The 21,532-nt window shown below is 42.6% G+C and overlaps 1 long non-coding RNA gene and 1 other non-coding gene across 2 annotated transcripts in view; one reads left to right on the plus strand and one right to left on the minus strand.

The window, feature by feature from the left end:
- LOC126419108 (uncharacterized) overlaps window positions 1-21,532 on the minus strand; it is a 266,337-nt gene that overhangs the window by 69,659 nt on the left and 175,146 nt on the right. The gene's annotated exons all lie outside the window — the stretch shown is intronic.
- On the plus strand, window positions 14,489-14,571 carry Trnap-ugg (transfer RNA proline (anticodon UGG)). Its single transcript has one exon. It is a non-coding gene; the product is annotated as a tRNA-Pro (tRNA).

The raw sequence follows: 21,532 nt of genomic DNA on the forward strand, positions 1-21,532 counted from the left end.
AGCAGAAGTTTTCCGCCTGGATTAAGTATTGATAGCTGCGCGTTGCGGGAAGTGCAGAAGACGCCACCTGCAACCTGGTCAGCAAGCACAGGGCCAACTCTGGGGGCTTAAACATTACGGAGCCTGTAGATGACCTGCACGGATTGGAGGCAATCACACCCCTGCTTGCAATTCTGGAAGTCATGGCTCCTTCGCAGCTGAGAGAAGTTAAGTGTCGATCTTTTATTGGTACTTGTTATCGCAAGCCCACGTCTGTCTTAAACTTTAATTAGACTCATCATGTTCATTACGCCACCGAGTTACTGTGTGGATGGTTGCTCATCAGTATAACTGATTTTCATCTGTATCTTCAGATAATATTTATTGCAACTGTATGAATACTCTCTGTTGTAAATTAGTTGATGTAATTGGGATTGCAACATAATCTGCGTCGAAGACACAGCAGTGTTAAAGGAGGATGTCTCCTGGTATTAGGATTTGCATGTAGTTGTGGATCATGTCGTCTATTTTCATGTAATATTAAGGAGCGTATGTGTAGCGACTTCCGCAGTTAGTTAATATTTCGTACATCTTAGATATTATCGTTTGTAGCCTTATTTGGGCAGTGTACTGATTCCTTTCTGAAGCATGATTTCCCGCAGCCAGGCGCCTCTATTAGCTGTCTAGTGTTAGCTCAAGTAAATTTATTATTGTAGGTGTCAGGGGGTGTGTCGCCCAATTAATTCCAGAACCCTTGATCTACTCAAATACGGAGAACTGAGCAAGTACACAAGCCTTAAGGTGTCTTCAGCAAGTCAAAGTTTCTTGTCCGTATATTTGCTGTTTTAACAACTTGTTTAAATTTGCTAGTTCTGGAGCGTGTTGAGTTTTAATGGTTTTTACTTATCAGTATGAACTGTTTCTTTTTTTATCCAGTCATGACTTAACTTCATTCATTCTTAAACTTGTCTGGTTCCTGCCAGCTTCATGTAATAAATGGTTGCTGTAACTTGTCACCTTTCTTGTATTTTGAGGGAGCGTATGCTTATTTAAAGGTCATTATTAATGTTGCAGCTGGTGTGTACCAGTTGGGAATGACATTTTAATTGTATGCTCTCCCAGCTTTTATATTATTTTGGAAGATTGTGTATTTGTTTAAGGACCATTGTCAATGTTTCTGCTGGTGTGTACCAGCTGGGAGCCACGTTAAAATTCCCTTTATAGCTGTTCTTATACTTTGGGGTATTGTGTTCTTTACTGCTAAGGGATTTTAAGGAGGTTTATAAATTTTAAGGGCTTTCCAACAGCCACCGTCAGTATTGAGATTTGTTATCATTTTTGTATTTTGGGTACTCGTCTATTTGTTTAAAGTTTTATCTGTCCTTGGGAGTAGTAAGTATTTTAATGGCAGTCATTTGTAATTCATTTTATTGGTGAAACTCAGTTTGTTGAAACAGCTTGCAGTCACTCCTAGTTGGTGTGACTTCTTATTTGTATTTGGCGACTTATGTACAGTACTGGTTTTAAGCCCTGTTCTTAATGGTACAAGTAGTTAGTTTTCTATGAATGAATTGATCTGTTAAATTCCTTTAAATGATTGTGAGCCTTGTTATTCATTTATTGACAAGGTTCATAATTTTTTAATCATACTAATTGTTAACCAATAAAATGTGTTCCATGAAGTGAGAAATGACGAAGTATATGAGCCTACCGTCCATGTGTTTTTCCTTAAAATTATCCCATCTCTTTTTGCGAGGTGTCAGATATGATTAATGGTGGTTGTCTGTTGAGTCCATTAATAACTGTCATTATTTTGTGTCAGTATTAACCTTTAGATTTTCTCTGGATTGACTTGTACAATGTTCAAGCTCACAAATGCAGTACAATAAACTCCGAAAATATTTTCAGAACTAGCCAACTGTTGAAAACCTCTGTTCGATTCCCAGACTTTAACATATTTTAAATGGTCGCCACGTAAGAGTATACATTATACTGTAGGTTCAAAATTTCTGAATGGTTGTCACTGGTATCATTCTATGTGCTACACTTTCATCGATTTCATCTCATTTCCGGCCGGGGTGGCCGAGCGGTTCTAGGCGCTTCAATCTCGAACCGCGCGACCGATACGGTCGCAAGTTCGAATCCTGCCTCGGGCGTGGGTGTGTGTGATGTCCTTAGGTTAGTTAGGTTTAAGTAGTTCTAAGTTATAGGGGACTGATGTCCTTAGAAGTTAAATCCCATAGTGCTCAGAGCCATTTGAACCATTTTTGATTTCATCTCTTGTGGCCTCCACTAACTTTATTTCCGTGAACTTAGTTCAATTGGTAAACAAGGGCAAATCAGAATGACACAAATTTTTTTTCTAACGCAAAGCACCCGATTCAGGTTATAACATTTTAACAAGGAAACCTTTTACCTGACTCGCAATAGTCATGACAAATAGACGCAGAAATAAATGAGCATAGATGTCGAAGTTGCGCCAACGTCAGCTTATCGGAGGAGGGGCAAGAACTCGCTTTGGGTTTAAGTCAGTACGGACATCTGTAGTGCCTTCATGGAAGGAAACATCCCAGCATTCATTAAATCATTTAGCGAAACCAAGCGAAGTCTAAATCTACACTGCTGAACAGAGATTTTAACGCCGCAGGTCGCGTATCGAATTCCAGTCTCGCAATGAGGATTACGTCATGGAAGAATGGTGTGCATCACCGTAGATGTGCAGATGGATTACGTGTTGTCTGTTGCTCAGCCTGGACATTCTAGTAACGGGGAGAACTTTGCAGACTATTCGCCTAACTTCTATCTGTAAAGGGTTAACACTTACATGTGCATTAAAAGAGATGCAGTAAATAGAGTGAGCTGTATTAATTAGATGGCAGGGTTCCTAAAAAAACAGAACACCGTATGTCGCTCTTAACGGTGAGAAATCGGCACATGTAAAACGAAATTCGGGCGTCCCACAAGGGAATATTTAGGGCATGTATAACTGGCCGCGTGAATAGTTTCAAAAGTTACAACGGCATGTCTAAGAATGATGCTGTTGTATAGAGAGAAGTCGAAACACAAGAAAATTGCAGAAAAATACATGTCTTCCTTCAGCCATTTCTCGGTGGCTTCCTTATCCTTCCCATTCACACTATGATACTCATTAACGTACTATCTACATCCTCAGAGAACAGCAAACGTCGTCTATTATTCATCACTAAGAACATCAATCGTTCGTTATTTCTCACTACTTCAGTACCCCCATTCATACTAAACTGATTTTTCCAGACGATTCTCTTGAACTTAAGTCAAGTCATTAATAAATTTTCATTTGACCCTATACCAGCTCCTGAGTATGCTTTACAAACTCTTATGATTCCGGAATCTCTGTTTGACCATGATGTAATCCTCCTACAATCTTTCCGCGTTTACGATCCTTTTCCAAATATACTTGTTCCTCTTGTGAGTTTTGAACAGTGTGTTCACTATTACTAACTGTAATTTATTGCAGAACTCAGTCTTTCTCCTCTACTGTTTCTACTATCTAAATAATATTTTTCCGTAACACTGTCTAATAATCCTTTCGCTGCTACAGTGTTCACATCTGATTATTAGATTTGTACCTCCTTTACACAATGCGTTATTCATTCTGTGCCCTCATGTATCTTTTATCTGCTTATCTTCTCCGTTTGTCGTCAGCATGTATATCTGAATTATTATTGTCAGGGTAGGTTTATTCTCGACGTTGGAAAGGATAATTCTTTCACTGAATTACTCGCAGTAACTGACTCATTGACCTACCTCCTTATTTATAACGAATCGCACTCCAGTTATATCATTTTCTGCTGCCTCTGCCATTGATATTACCCATGTTCTTCTGATGAGAAATTTTTGATTTAAACCTCTTCTTAGATTAAAATTGTGACAACCGGGAGTCGAACTCACAATTTTTTACAATGCGCTCTACTGATTGTGCTACCAAAACACAACTCATAACGAATCCTCATAGCTTTACCTCCGCCAGCACCTCAACTCCCATCATCCAAACTTCCAGAAGTTCTCCTGCGAAATTTATCGGACTAGCACTCTTGGAAAAAAGGAAATTGCAGAGACACGACTCGGACGCAGCCTGGAGGGCTAGTTCTGCAAGCTTCACAGGAGAACAACTGTGAAGTTTGGAAGGTAGGAGATGTACTGGTAAAAGCAATGCGGTGAGGACGGCTCATTAGCCGTGCTTGTGCAGTTCAGTTGGCAGAGCACTTGCCCACAGTAGGCAGTGTTTCAGGATTCGAGCCCGATCCCACAGACTGTTTTAATGTGCCAGAAACTTACATGTAGCGCACACTCGCCGCTGAGTGAAAAATTCTTTCTGGAATCCTTATATTGTTTCCAATTCACTTCTCTGACCCCGCTGTATCCAGATTGAGCCTTTGAATTTCACCCCGCTGTATCCAGATTGAGCTTTTGTATCTCCCTTTTTAAGATTTTATAGCTATTGGAGCTTTCGACATTCGATGCTCCGACTCGTAGAATTTTACGCTTTCGTTAGGTATTCAATCTTTTCCTCTTTATTATCCCCACCCCACTATTACACTTATCTCACAGAGACACAAATAGGGGGTGGGGGCTAGTGTGGAATCCTGGTACAGTATTGGCACTTAATCCTCAAGATAAACACATGTTACGTACTGCGTATACATAGGCATTAAGACCTACAGTTGTATGATTATGCTCTTCCTGGATTATCATTGGAAGCATCACATCTATCAAATATCTAGGGGTACGCTACAGAGTGATTTTAAGTAGAACGATCACACAAAAAGTAATCGCAAGTAAGGCAGATTCCAGACCGAAATTTGTTGGAAGATGTCAGGAAGTGTAGATTACTAACAAAGCATATAGTTTAACACTCTCGTTTGGTGAGTACGATAATATTGCTCGTCAGTCGGATACGCAACGGGTAGGACTGATGGAGGAAGTAGAGATAATCCAAAGAGCAGCAGCACATTTCGTTACGGTTTCATTTAGTAAGCAAGAAAATTGTGCGAAAATGCTCAACCAACTGTAGTGGCAGACACTAGAACAGAGGTGTTCTGCATGAAGATTTGGTTTACTCTCGAATTTACTAGAGTATAAGCCCGTACGAGAGTAAGCCTATCTATATCTTGCAAAAGACGATGGAGGTAACATTACAGATAGGCTTACAAAGAATCGTTCCACCCGAGGACCATTCGCGACTGCAACACGAAAAGGCGGAATGGCACACATACAAAAAGTATCTTCCGGCGCGCACGATTAAGTGGTTTGCAGAGTATAGATGCAGATATAACGTGTAAGCCATGTTGAGTCGCTAAAATCACGCTGTAATTTATATGACATTCGTAAGAGCAAAGTGATGTAAGGTGGATTTTCATGGTTTTTACAGCACAATACCACATTACGGTACTCGTCTGTCCCCGTTAAATGTGAAATACGAGCGCAATAGCTGTTAACAGCTCACGCCAGTGAAACATTCCTACAGTTAGCCGAAAACAGCCGGGGTCTTAGCAGTTACGCATCGCAATTCACTTTTATGTGCAATGAAGTCCCGGGAGGCAGCCGCCAGCGACGTTAACACACCTGTTCAGAAGGACGTTACGGAGCATAGGGTGATGCATTACTGGTGCGCAATCGCCCACGTGGCTGAGAGAGCGCGCAGTATACTTCAATGAGGGGAGAGGAACGTCAGCATGCGGAAGTTACTCAGCACATTTCAGTGTTCAAGATTTCCAGCACATATATCATTAGTTGGCGCTGGAAAACAGATGTTAATCTGCATATCTACAATGAATGGATATTGTTCTTTCGGGAAACTGTGAACAGGATCTGAATCATATAATGATGGCACACACGAAGTACATGGAAGCACAATAAATACTATACACGAAGTTGGTTGAAGTTACTTGATCACTGGGTATGTTCGACGTAAATAAGTGCTACTTGATACTGGATTACTTAAGACTGATACACACATTTACTTTATATTATTAGCCCACTTGGTTCAAGTATTCTTATGAAGACAAGTTTATTTTGAATAACGCATTGCACCTGAAGAGTCACTGTAGATGACAACTTTCATTTTCACTGTCGGACAATTTTTCTGTGTGTTTTACTCCCTTGGTAAGAGAATACTGAGGGTACGACTATATTTGTGTTTTTTGGCAGTTAACGTCCTATCTATATCTCCTCCGTTTCCCGGAATAATCAAAGCAAAATATGATTCTGTGGATGCGTGAGGGAAGCAGAGATTTTTTGTGTGCTCTGGGCTGTGCAGTACCGATATCGGTAGCTTTTCCCATAGACGTCTAGCAAAGCTGCTTCTTTACGTATCAGTGCTTCCACTTTTTCTCGCCAAACATTAATGTCCCTCGCCCACCACATAAAATAAACGTACTTTCGAGGCAACCGCCTCCGCTGGCCTTCTCGAGGGGCACTCTGGATTCTTACGCAACCCTGGTAATGATTAATGTTCCTTGGAACACGACTTGCTATGGTTCTTACTGCAGTTAGTGTGAATAGTTTTTGCCATTCACGAAGAAGTCATTTCACTTATTTCATGGAATTTTCAGGAGTGATTTATTGTTTCATTTGGTTGAGTTTTTCAGTTAATTTTCATGCGTAATGCTTGAACTGGTACTCTGCTTGTGTACCTATCAAGAATAGCCATGTGCTTTCAGCACTGGTCTCTCTTTGATCCAATGCCAACCGTGTTCTGCTTAGGAATGATGTGTCCTCTTAAATTAGCAAGAATAACGATATTGATTTAAATCATTTCCTGCACCCTGACCAGATAGATTTCCTTGAGACGAACCACATATGGAAAGTAGTATTCAGGTTGCATATTTATATTCTAGTAATTACCTTGAAGTATCGCTCGTAATTTTTCCATGCACCTACGTGAATCAGACTGCGCAATTTTGTGTTTGTTTTTACATTCTGGAGACATGACTCTGTTTGGTTTCACCACCGTGAGAGAATAAAGTAATGACATTTCAAGCGTAAGTTATTCCAGTGTGTGAAATACGTAGTCGACGCAAATAAACCGCCAATTTCAATATTTATTGAATAGAATGATGGTTATGGAATGTATCAATTTTATGGGAATTTACTGTCGTATATAAATTCACACATTAAATATATGAAGTAGTACTGACCTCTCTAGCTGACTCGTGTAGTTTCAATGGTGATAGAGTTGTCAGCTCCACTTCTTAAGTCACGCTTCGTTTTATTTTAATATCTATCGTTTTCCTCCTTTTATATAGTTTCCAGTTTTTCTTGTTTTAACCCTTGAATCCCATACGCTGGTTTCCGCTGTAATCTTTTATCGACACATAACCATTCTACAGGAATGGAGCTGCAATTCCACTTCTGATTCACTATTACTTAATACATATCTGAAGTTTGGTGTGAACCACGACAATAACGTTTTTTTAAATATTCCACCTCATCTCACACGTTCCCATTTCTTGTCATTGTTTCCCTCAAAGGGTAAATGGAGAGCTTCACTATGACAATTAATGGAGTTTCTCGTGTATGTGAAGCAATCCATGTCACCGTGAACTCAGATCTCATCACAGGCACGATACAGTTGCTCTGTTTGAGATCACGATTCCTTACAAATCGTCATCCGTCGGCACTGCACACACGATTGATGAGGGTAAGACGGAACCTGCGTAAACTCCCTTTAATGAGATGGGATAAGTTCTAAATTCCATGATATATAATAGCTTGTTTTCCTACTCGGCAGAGAATCCATTAACCCATTTCTAAGATCTTCCATACGATCAAGAATGAACAGAAGATAAGATGAAATTAGCAATACGCAGCATGACTTTGATTGGAGATCGTGAGAGTAGCAAGCTTACACACCTTAGTATACGCTTATTTAAAAAGAAAATTTAAAAAGATGAAATGGGATATTTGAACAAAAATTTTCATTGATAATTAGAATTTAGTATCGTGCTTAGCTTCACACATTAAATATATGAAGTAGTACTGACTCGAAGTTAAATTGCGGCCCTTACTTCTACAATGATTACATTTCGATCACGGATCACAAGGACAACCAGCGTAAAGAATTCAAGATGGAGACGAGAAAAACTGAAAACTACGTAAAAGAAGAAAACTCCTCCACAGATAATCAAATAAAACCAAACGTAACTTAAAAAGTGGAATTCATAGTTAATTCCGCCACCATAGAAATTAAACATGTGATCCAGAAGGGTCCCAAAATGTAAAAAAGCTTCTCCATGAAACTGATAAATTCTATAAAAGTAATTCTGTACAAGAAATATTATTCAAATTCGTGGTTGTTTTGCATAGAACTAAGTATTCTTTACATTGGAATAACTTACATTTGAACTATCGTTACTTTTTTCATATGTGGTGGTGGAGACAGAGTCGTACCTCAGAAATGAAAAGAAAATTATATTTTTATATGAGGCTCAGAGTACGTTGAATGAGATACTTCAATTGAAACCATTCCAAGAATAGATTTTTGCGTAATATTATGATAAGGATAATCAAATAGTCTTAATATGCTTATATTGAACGCTCCACAATACTGAGCTTCTTCTGTGAGTTAACTTACTCCGTCTTATAATAACTCTGTAGATTTATAGATTTACCACTGTTGGTTTTGTATGGCCGTTATTGCATGGAGCTAAAGTAAAAGAAATGGTAATGACACCCATCACAGTACATTGATTCTGTATCAGTGTGACCAGATATGCGATCACAAACTCAGAAAATTCGTTCAAAAGCTAAAAAAATTCTACAAGACGATACTGTGGATAACATAAAATCTACATCGTCAATGGGGTTCTGGAAGGTACCGACAGGGATGTACGACCTTGTCAACTCCAGTGCCGTGGTAGGCTGCACTAGGTTTCATGGCTGACGGCGATGGCGCTAACACCCCGATCGAGGTGGTCCCACAAATTCTCGATGGGCTTAAATCCGGGGAGTTCGGTGACCAGGTGAGTAGGATAAACCCATCATGGTGCTCTTCGAGCCAAACATACACTGCTAACTATGTGAAAGGTTGCATTGTGCTGCTGGTATACGCCATCGTGTTGAGAAAAATCAAACTGCATGTATTGGAGGACATGGTCCCCAAGCATAGTTGCATACTTGTGTTGATTCACTGTTCCTTCCGGAATGACTAGGTTACCCATGTAACGCCAAGAAAATATTCTCCAGACCAGAACGCTCCATCGTGTGTTTGATTTCATACGTCGCACGCCGTCCACACAAACGGCTGTCTGTCTTATGGACCATTAAACGTGTTTCATCTGAAAAGACCACTCAACGGACGTCCAGTCGTGATACGGGCGTGTAGATTCCAGGATTCGTCGCCGATGAACAGTACTCAGTATGTGTGCATGAGCGAGACGATTGTTCCGCCTGTAAACGGTCGTTGAGGAGACACTGTTGGTGCCTCTTGGTTCATATGCATCAGTTGCTCAACAGTTGCACGTCTGTTCGGCTGTACACAGCCCACAGCCGTCGCTCTCCCATGTCATCTAATGGCCTGTGACGCACCTTAGTTGCCTCGGTGCCGGTTTTGGATAGCGCAGTTTTGCCATGTACAGTATACTTTCACACAGCAGCACGCGAAGAGTTCAAAACTTAGCTGTTTCGGAAATGCTTCCCCCTTGGCCCAAAAATAAATTTCCATGCCCTTTACGACGTCAAATAAATCGCTCCGTTTCCACATTGCCACAAAGACCAAATTGTCAGCGCCCCCCCCCCCCCCCTCCCCCCGCCCAGACCGACACTGCTACTGTTACCACAGCCCAGAATACTCCGCGAAGGACAAGGCAGAGCATATGGCGACAACACTTGTAGCGTCTTTCGTGCAGAATCTCGATCCTTCAGATGCAGTATCCCCACTTGAAACCGTCCAGGGCGTTACACGGCTTGTAGCCCAGCCCACGCACGACGAAATCAGACGTACTAGTGCAAACGAAATTACTTGGGCTATCAAACATACCAATGCTAGGAAAGCCCCTGGGCCTGATGGCATTCAAAACCGTGTCCTCCAGGAGGTCATCAATAGAGCCGTAGAATACCTTGCACACATAACGAATGTCATTTTAAAACACCAATACTTCCCTTACTTTTGAAAGGCGGCCAAGGTTCTGCTGTACAGGAAGCCAGGTGAAGACCACATCCTCCCACAAAATTACCGACCTATCAGTCTGTTGTGCTCACTCAGCAAGATTGTTGAGAAAGTAATACTAAAACGCATCGCTAACCACGGCATCGCGAATGACCGCCAAGGACGGGAGCAGCTCGGCTTTATGAATAACCACTCAACAACACATCATCATCTCCGCGCAGTAGAATATATAATACTGTGCTACAACATGAACACAGCTGCAGGGTCCGTGTGCGTGGACATCGAAAATGCTTTCGACCGTCTCTGGCACAACGGCCTTAACGCAAACCGAGCGATGCCTGTTTCCCCGACGGACTCGTACGTATCATACACTCATATCTTACTAACAGATGTTTTAACGCTGACGTACAGGGTAAACAACCGATACAATACGGTATCCAAGGACCAGCCCTGGTGGCCGAGCGGTTCTAGGCGGTACAGTCTGAAGCCGCGCGACTGCTACGGTCGCAGGTTCGAATCCTGCCGCGGGCATGGATGTGTGTGATATCCTTAGGGTAGTTAGGTTTAAGTATTTCTAAGTTCTCGGGGACTGATGACCTCAGCAGTTAAGTCCCATAGTGCTCAGAGCCCCATAAATTCAGGAATACAGACGGCACACAGAACTGACGAGGCATAGTTGGAACGATGGCATATAAAAGTAAACATCGGCAAGTGCGAAGCATTTCTTTTCACACGGAGACCATGCTACTGCTCAAACATCAACACTGTCGACAGGTAACGCAACATGCACGCCCAATACGTTACCGAGAGAAAGTCAGATATTTTGGTGTCGGGCTGGACCGGAAACTTACCAACAGACCGCACCCGTGGCTCAAACAGCTCTACCCAATGCTCAACAGGGAAAGTACACTGAATAGGAGAGTTTCGAGGTCCATATACAGGACACTGATTAGACCTCTGAAGACGTACGCCCTCCCGTCTGGGGATAAACAGCTCGTACACGCCTGAGCCGCCTGCAGGTCATACGAAACAAAGTGCTACGCATTATTTCCAACGCTCCACATTACACACGCACCGTGGATCTTAATAATGAATACGGCCTTGAAACCCTCAAGAAAGTATTAAAAAAAACACGCCACACGACTATACAGGAACTCGAGACACTCGAACAATCCTTTCATCGTTACTCTAGGTTCAAACGGTTCAAATGGCTCTGAGCAGTATGGGACTTAACTTCTGAGGTCATCAGTCCCCTAGAACTTAGAACTACTTAAACCTAACTAACCTAAGGACATCACACACATCCATGCCCGAGGCAGGATTCGAACCTGCGACCGTAGCGGTCGCGCGGTTCCAGACTGTAGCGCCTAGTACCGCTCGGCCACATTGGCCGACCTTACTCTAGTAAACTATGGTCAGCACCACAGGTAAAGCATAAGCGGTCAAGGATTCTACTAGCTGAGGCATAACCACCTATAGCGAGCCAACATACACCCACAAGCGACAGCATCGGAAAAACCCTGCCAATCAGGAATATTGACTGGATACGACCAACAGGCAACAGAAGAAAAACCGACAAACTCACACACTAACGCACAAACAACCAGCCAACACTACCCTACACTGTGAATCCGATATATAACCTATCGGACACAAAATGATGAATCTAACTGTTACAGGTATGATGACGCTGACCGAGAAGCGAACAACGTTACGTAGCAGCAGACGCCGATTAACACTACCGCACAACGTCAAAGGTATCGAACTGCCTGATACCCACTAGCCTATTCTTGCATGACTTGTCGCAGAGAGGAAGGAAACCGCTATTGCTCTAACAACTAGACCCAACTATCACAGAGACTTTTTTCCCTTGGCTCTTGCCTTGGCACTTTCTTCCTCTGCCCTTTCAAACCGCTACCCTTCGTTCAACTTTCGACTCTATCTATCTCCAGATGAGCGCGTATTAATGGTTAATCTTAACCAGACTGTACGCAAACATCTCTGTACCTACATACCAACTGAACCACCCGGGCACGACTCGCGACTGACACCCAGTGTTCCATTTCCGACAGTATCTCACTGCTATATAATTCTCAGACTTGAATGAGATTTTCACTCTGCAGCGGAGTGTGCGCTGATATGAAACTTCCTGGCAGATTAAAACTGTGTGCCCGACCGAGACTCGAACTCGAGACCTTTGCCTCTCGCGGGCAAGTGCTCTACCAACTGAGCTACCGAAGTACGACTCACGTCCGCCCCTCACAGCCTTACTTCTGCCAGTTGAGTTCGAGTCTCGCTCGGGCACACAGTTTTAATCTGCTAGGAAGTTTCAATTCTCAGACTTCTCATGTTTCGTAGAAGCTCTCTGCATACGATGCTAGAGCGGAGCTCCTAGAAGAAAGGTTACTGAAGATAAGTGGTTTAGCTACATCCTAGGAGTCTGGAGTCTGTTTCTACAGTCAACCTCTCTTGCTACAACGTAGTTAAAAGGTGGCTATTTCATAACGAAGGCCTTTAATACGTCGCAGAACTGCACCGTGCTGAGCGGAAGTCACTTGTTGACCACAGACCATCAGTCACGAGTCTCCTTTTTGCACGAAAACTGCACGTCTTTGTCAACACAGGGAAACGCTGGTTTATCTTATACGTGCGAGGCCGATGCTTTGACCAGAGCCGACCAATGAGAACGTAACACACTTCAGCGTGGCCAGCACGTAGTGTTCGACCAGAAATTCTATGTTATCATGAAAGCGCAGCAAACAACGACAATTTCAGTTGCATTCATATTAGTTGCATATTCATTATTAGGATCCATAATAACATTCAAATTAGCTAAAATCGTGCCTTTTGCACGTTGTCTTTTACATGTGGATTTCACGTCCAAAATATTGGGTCTTTGCTATAATCTGATTTGCTTAAGAACACGTGGTTGTTGGAACCCGTATCTGTGCTAGGCATTTGTAAATTCAAGCGAATAACAAACTGCTTCTCTCAGTCGCGATTATGTTTTCAAGTGATTCTGTAATTCTGAGATATGTTGTATGGAAGGGATGTCAGACATTTTGAGTCGACGTTTATTCGCAGACACCATGAATAAACTGCTTATCTATACTGATCGTAAATTATGTTGGTGACGCGGTGGTTAGCGCATTGGACTCGCATTCGGGAGAACGAAGGTTCAAACCCACTTCCGTCCATCCTGATTTACATTTTCCGTTATGTCCCTAAATCGCTTTAGGCAAATTCCGGGATGGTTCCTTTGGAAGGGAACAGCCGACTTCCTTCCCCATCCTTACCTAATCGGATGGTACCGATGACCACCTTGCTTGGACCTGTGCCATCAACAAACCAACCAACCAAACAACCAACCAACCAAACATACGTTTCGACTTCGACACCTAGGCCTAATTCCGGGAACTATCAATTCCAACGCTTGTTCTTGCCCTCATTTTTGAATCTTTAAAGTTAGCTTTAAGGGGCAATGTGTTACTTACACGAATGTTACATTTTCTCGGGGTTACAATGCGCATGGGTGCCGCACTAGATTTTTTTTCTTGTATGACATCTTCATCAATCCAGATAAAACTGACACTGATACTCAGAGGTAGCCCACGGTTTAGGAGGCTTAATTGCTAATCATCGCATCCACCACACAAGTTTTCTGGTTATTAGGCGCTGTGGTAATAGAAGGCAAAAATATTTGTCCCTGCACAAATAGGACTTGTCAGATGTGATTAATTATCCTTTCAGGCTATGTAGTTTGTAGTACATGCACATATTCAGTATTCAACAGTCTAACTTCCAAGTAACTTCCCCGCATTAAGTTGCGTTTCATGTGAACTTTGTCATCTCCTGTTGCTATTCAAAAATCATATCGTGTTACCAAAGCGTCATACTAACCCTTTGGTGGTATATGTTAGGGCATAAAGTGAATTTATAATTTTGTACGAACAAAAGTGTGTAGTTTCAACAGATGAGGCAGCTTACAGAGGGTGTACTGCTTTGAAACCTCCGTTCATATGAAATCTGTGTGTCGGTTGGGGACTTGAACTCGGAACCTTGCCTTTCGCGGTCAGTGCTCTTACCTGCTGAAGTATCCACATATGACTCACTACCAGACCTCACTTCAGTCATTTCTATTGACGGTGAGGGGATGGACTGTGACTTTCACTTGAATAGCTCAGAAGAAAAGAAAAATGCCTGCCAAAGGCAAGGTTCCAGTTTTGCGTAACCCGTTAGATACGTGGATTTAATGGGCAAGGATGTTTCAAAATAGCGTATACTCTACTGGAGAGGAAAGATTCAATGCGGAAATCTCCGATATGTGTTGCACTAAAATTACCAGCTGTTATATGTACACCGGCCCAAGTGGCCGAGCGGTTCTAGGCGCTACAGTCTGGAACCGTAGACGGCTACGGTCGCAGGTTCGAATCCTGCCTCGGGCATGGATGTGTGTGATGTCCTTACGGTAGTTAGATTTAAGTAGTTCTTAGTTCTAGGGGACTGATGACCTCAGCAGTTAAGTTCCATAGTCCTCAGAGCCAATTTTTTGTTATAAGTACTCTAATCTTCAGTGAAAACGTCAATGAAACATTTTGAGACATTACTGAGTTCCCCTCCTCATAAAAAATGCTCCTTGCGGAGATGGGATAGATTGCGTGCCTCAACTATACACATAGCCGTACTGTCGTGTAACAACAATCGCAGGGCATCTGCGGTGAGGCAACAATCTGGATGGTTGACTGATATGAACTTGTAACAGTAGCCAATATAGCCTTCCTGTGCTGGTACTAAAGGAAGAAAGGAAGGTACATTAGAGGTTAACGACCCATCATAGCGAGACCTTTAGAGACGGAGTACAAGCTTTGGTTTCCAAGAGATGGAAAAGGAAATTGGCCGTAACCTTTTCAAAGGAACGTTCTCGGTTTTTTACTGGAGCGAGTTAAGGAAGTAATGGAAAACCTAAATCTGCGTGGCTTAACGGCAATTTCAGCCGTCGTCCTCCTGAATGAGAGTTAAGTGTGCTAATCGTTGTGTCACTTCGCTCAAGGGGAGGCTACAGCTGTTATATTTCGCTGCAGTATGCGGCTCTTCTCTTAGATAAAATATTCTGGACGTAAGATGTTCTCCATCCGGAACTCTTGACGGGGCCTACTTCAAAAGAAGTCACCTTCAGGAGAAACGTGATTGGCATTCCATGGGTTGGGGCGTCAAACGTTACTTCCCTTAATCGACAAGTTAAATTAGAGAATTTAAAAATGGAAACACACAGGCTGAAGTTATAGTAGAAATTACTGAAATGTGACAACAGTCTGGTCGAGTCAGTAAATAGTTATTAAATCAAAAGTCAGACAGTGGTAATTCAGGAACATGTCTATTAATGTAAAAAAAAAAAAAAAAAAACAGGAATACAGGTACCCTACTATGAAGAGCACAGTGAACACAATATCTTAACTAAGACAGACATCCAACTACGCAGGTAAAGGAAATATTGAAAAATGTATGATGAGATAAAGGAAATTATTCAGATAGTTAAGGGGCTGAAAATTTTGACTGGTAACTGAAATTCGATACCATGTAAAGGAATGGAAGGAAAAACTGTGGCCGGTCGAGGTTGCCGAGCGGTTCCAGGCGCTACAGTCTGGAACCGCACGGCAGCTACGGTCGCAGGTTCGAATACTGGCTCGGGCATGGATGTGTGTGATGTCCTTAGGTTAGTTAGGTTTAAGTAGTTCTAATTTCTAGGGGACTGATGACCCTAGAAGTTAAGTCTCATAGTGCTCAGAGCCATTTGAAAAACTGTGGGAGGACACGGGCCAGGGAAGGAATGAAAGAGGAAGTCGTCTAGCAGCGCTTTATACGAAGCATAATTTTATCATCAGTAGCGGTTTAAGATAAGTGTAAGAAGGTTGTATACGTAGAAGAGACCTGTAACGCTGGAAGCTTTCAGATTGATTACACACTGAGGAAACAAAAGTATCGGGATACTCCTAATATTGTGGAGGACATCCTTTTGCCCGGCTTAAAGAAGCAACTCAACGAGGCATGGATTCAACAATTCCCCTGCAGAAATATTGAGCCATGTTGCCTCTACAGCCATCCACAATGGCGAAATTGTTGCCCGTGCAGGATATTGTGCACCAACTGACCTCTCAATCATGTTCCATAAATGTGCAGTGGGATTCATGTCTGGCGGTCTGGGTGGCCAAATCATTCGCTCGAATTGTCTAGAATGTTATTCAAATCAATCGCGAACAATTGTGGCCCGCTGACATGACATCCTTGCTCGGGAACATGAAGTTAGCGAATGGCTCCAAATGTCCCCATGTAGTCGAGAGTGTTCATTTCCAGTCAATGAGCGATTCAGTTGGACCAGAGGACCCAGTTCATTCCATGGAATCACAGCCCGCACCATTATGGAGTCACGATCATCCTGCACAGTGCCTTGTTGACAAGAAGGGCCCATGGCTTCGTGATGTCTGCGTCGCGCTCGAACCCTATTATCAGTTCTTAATCATTCAAATCGAGACTCATCTGACAAGGCTAGGGGTCTCCAGTCTACTAGGGTCCAACGGATAAGGTTTCGAGCTCGGGTGAGGCGCTGCTCGCGGTGTCGTGCTATTACGAAAGGCGCTTGTATCGGTTGTCTGCTGCCATAGGCCACTGACGTCAAAATCGATCGCACTGCCGTAACGGATACGTTCGTCCTGCGCCCCACATTGATTTCTTTGGCCATTTCACGAATTGTTGCTTGCCTGTTAGCGCTTTTAGCACTACGCAAATGCTAACGCTGTCCTTGGTGAGTGGTAATGACTGAAATGAGGTATTCGCGACGCACTTGTGACGCTGTGGATCTCGCAATACTGAATTCCCTAACGATTTCCAAAATGGAACGGCCCCTGCGCGTAAATACAACCACCATTCCGCGTTGAAGTCTGTTAATGCTCATCGCGCGGCCATAATAACGTCAGAAATCTCTCCACCTGAGCACAAATGACAGGTGTGACAATGCACTGCTCTTTTATACCTTGTGTACGCGATACTACCGCCGTCTGTATACGTACATATCGCTGTCCTATAACTTCTGTCACCTCAGAGTACGCAAGAGGAAAAAAAGTTGGGCAATATTATAGAAAGAGAAGGGGAAGTAGATGAAGATGACATGGGTGTTGATATACTACTACAGGAATATCTATACATCTGCATACATTCTATGTGACATATTGTGCATGGCGGAGGGTACATTCTACTACTACTAGCTTTTTCCCTCCTGTTACACTCGCAGATCGGGCGAGCGAGAAACGACTATCTATATACCTCAGTAAAAGCCCTAATTTTCCAACCTTGTCTTAGTGGACCTTACATGATTTATACGTTGGCAGCAACAGAATCAGTTCGCAGTTAGATTCAAATTACTGTTACCTTCAAATTCCGGTTCTCTACACTTATCGATAGTGTTCCGCGAAAGAAACGTCGACTTCCGTCCAGGGATTCTCACTTGACTTCACGAGGCATCGTCTCAGTACGATATTGTTGATACAACATACCGGTAATAGATCCAGCAGTATGGCAGTCTGTCCTTGCATTGCTTCAATGTGTTTGTTTAATCCGACCTAGTAAGGATCCCAAACACTCGAGCAGCACTCAAGAAACTGACAGACCCCTGAAAGCCCTACGTGTAAACAAGGCCCATGAAGAAGACGACATTCCCTCAGAATTATTAAGATCCTTCAGAGAGCAAACCACCTGGCGTGCAAAGTATACATGACAGGCCAAATACGGTCGGATTCTAGAAACAATATAATAATTTCAATTTCAAAAAAGGTAGATGCTGACAAGTGAACCATCGGTTGAATGCGTCACTTTGCAAAATACTGACACGAATTATCTAGAGAAGAGACTGATAGAGATGGACCTTGGGACCTTCGTCCACAGATATATAGGGACCTACAAAGTAATACTGATCCTTCGATTTATGTTAGAATACTGGTTGAGGAAAGACAAACCAATGCTTATAGAATTTGCAGGTTGAGAGAAACCTTTGACTACTATATTCTTCGATATTTGGAAGATAGTAAGGATAAATTGCAGGAACCAAAAGATTTACAACTTGTACAGGAGCTAGGCGGCAATTATAAGAGTCGAAGGGCATGAAAGGGTAGCAGTCATTGAGAATGCGTGAGAAAGATTGTAGCCTGTCGCCGAAATTATTAATATTTTCATTGAGAAAGCGGTCACGAAAGCGAGAGAGATATTTGGAGAAGAAAGTAATGTTCAGAGAGCACAAAAAAGAACTTTGGTGTGTACCGATGACACTGTCGTTCAGCAAGAGACAGCCAAGGACGTGGAAGAAACGTTGAATGCGATGAGTAGTCTCTTGAAAACAGAATCTAGTGGAATTACATCAGCCAATTGGTGGGGGAATTATATTAGGAAATGACATACTAAAAGCAGTAGATGATTTGTTCCATTTGTGCAGTAAAATAACTAATGATAGCTGAAGTAGAGAAGATTTAAAAAAGATACTGGCATTACCAAGAAAAAAATTTATGGAAACGCGCATTTTTAACATGTAATATAGCAGTAAGTATTAGTCTTTTCTGACGGTATATTTCTAGACTAGAGACTAGTATGGGGGCTTAATGTGGACGATAGGCAATTCAAACAAGAACAGAATAAAGCTCTTGCTATGTGGTGCTACAGAAAAATGCTGAAATTTAGATAGGTAGATGAAATAATTGATGTGGTGATACCGACTGGAACCAGGGAAAAATAAATGGCAAAAATTGACTAAAAGGAGAGATCGGTTGATAGGATACATCCTGAGGCATCAAGGAATTGTGACCGTGGGAATGGAAATAAGTGTCTGCGTGTACGTGTGTGTGTGAGGGGTGTGGGGGTGGGGGAGGGGGGATGGGGTTGGTAATTGCAGTGGGAAACCGAAACTTCACTACAGCAAGCAGTTTCAAATCTATGTACAATGGGATAGTTATGCGGAGATGAAGAGTCTTGCACAGGGTAGACTAACATGGAGAAATGGATCAGATCAGTCGTCAGACATAAGACTACAACAACGAACGACGACTGTGTTCGGCCATCAGGAAAAGCCTCAAGGAAATGATCATCTGACACACGACTAGCATAGATTCAGGAGTATACGTCTTGTGATATACAACTGGCCCTTTGTTCACACGGCGAAATGAACGTTACCGACAGGCATCTCAAGCTGATTCCATATTTCTAGATTTTCAAAACGCTTTTGATACTGTTCCTAACAAATAGCTCCCAATCAGATAATGTGCCTGGGGAATACCGTCACAGTTGTGAGATTGAGCTCGTGGTATCCAGTCAGGTCAAAGATCGTAATAATTGATGAGAAGTCATCGAATTAAATACAGGTGATGTTTGGAATACTCTGCTATCCATAAACTTCACAAACTATTTAAGAGACGATGTGAGGAGCCTTCAGATTCTTTACAGATGATCATGTACTTTACATTGTGGTAAAGTCGTCGGAAGATCAAAACCAACTGCAAAATGACTCAGACAAAATGTCTCAACTGTGCAAAATACACAATTGACCCTAAGCAATAAAGATATGTGACGTCCTGTACGCGAGTACTAAGTAAAATCAGATAAACTTCGGTTTAACGGAAAATCACAGATATGTAAATATTATCGAATCAGTGGAATATATAGGGATTTGAATTGTGAAAAACTTAAAATTGAAACTATCATTTGGAAATTATTGCGCTGAAGGTGAATCAAAGACTGCCTTTTATTGGCAGATCTCTTGCAAGATGCAACAAATCTACCAAACAGTCTGCCTGTGGAGTAATGCTGCATGGTATGAGATTCTACTATAGAATCTATGGAAGACATCGAAAAATTTCGAAGAATCATATCTCTTTCGTATTATGCCTGGATATCGGCGCAGATATCACGAGCTAATTGGGATGGCAATCATTAACACAAGTGGTTTTCGTTGCTGCGAAATCTTTTTAAGAAATTTCAATCACCAACGTTCTCCTTCTAATGTGAAAATATTTTGTTGATTCCCATCTACGCAGGGACGAGTGAACGTCGTAATAGAAATAAGAAAGACAAGAGGTTTAGGTTTTAGGTTTTCACACTCGCTATTAGAGAGAGAAACGGACGAGAAATAGTCTGAAATTGGTTCAATAAACTCTTTGCCAAACGCTTACCTGTGAACTTCAGGTTAGTCATGTCGTTCCTGCAGTAGTAGACCGCACATTAGATGCAGTGCAGTGTTGTCAACTTTATAGTTTAGTGAGTTAAAGGAAGCATCTGCTGCAACAGAGTTAAGCCAAGTCTCGAGTTCACTATGCTACTGGACAGAGTGCTAGCTCGTCCCTAGGAAAACCTATTACCGCCTCAACTATTCGGTCTCCCGTTATGTCCTTAGTGCCGTAACAAGGGATTTCGGCGCACAGGCGGTGAAGTACTTCCCGGAAAGCTCTTAGAGGAGCTTTCCCCCGCGCTACGAACAGGCCCACGAGAGCTGCGTTTGTTTGCACCACTTCGTACAAGAAAAGCTATTAACGCCGCTACACACGCCTCGGAGAAGCTGCTGTCTGCTCTAGCACCATTTCCTCAGCTTTATTAACATTCTCTCTTCTGATTAACTCTTTATCTGCTTTTCATATTCAAACAGCATTACTGTTATTAAGCACTCGTGCTCATAAATTAAGGATAATTGCAGAATGTGGTGCCACACAACGTGTCACTACATAATACAGGCGCTAATAGCATAGGCACATAGGGAACACACACGACGCAGATTTGTACGTCCACGGTATTGGTGATATGTTGAGAAAACCGTCCAGAAACACATGTGCTAGAAAACACCACTGTTTCCTGCGCATGTACCCCGACATCAATATGGTATATGATCACCATGCACACGTACACAGACTGCAAAACGGGTTGGCATACTCTGTATCAGGTGGTCGAGCAGCTGCTGTGGAATAGCCTCCCATTCTTGCACCAGTGCCTGCCGGTGCAAGACCTGCTCGATGGGGTTGAGGCCTCGAGAACAGGCATGCCACTCCATTCGCCTGATATCTTCTGTTTCAAGGTATTCCTCCACAATGGCAGGTCGGTGAGGTCGTGCGTTATCATCCATCAGGAGGAAGGTGGGACTTACAGCACCCCTGAAAAGGTGCAAAATGACGTCCCGATACACCTGACCTTTTACAGTTCCTCTGTCAAAGACATGCAGAGGTGTACGTGCACCAATCATAATCCCACCTCACATCATCAAACCACGACCTCCATAAAGGTCACTTTCAAAGACATTAAGGGGATGGTATCTGGTTCCTGGTTGACGCCCGATGAAAACCCGGCGAGAAGCACTGTTCAGACTACACCTGGACTCGTCCGTGA

This window comes from Schistocerca serialis, chromosome 9 (assembly GCF_023864345.2).
Source record: "Schistocerca serialis cubense isolate TAMUIC-IGC-003099 chromosome 9, iqSchSeri2.2, whole genome shotgun sequence".
In the NCBI taxonomy this organism is placed as follows: Eukaryota; Metazoa; Arthropoda; class Insecta; order Orthoptera; family Acrididae; genus Schistocerca; species Schistocerca serialis.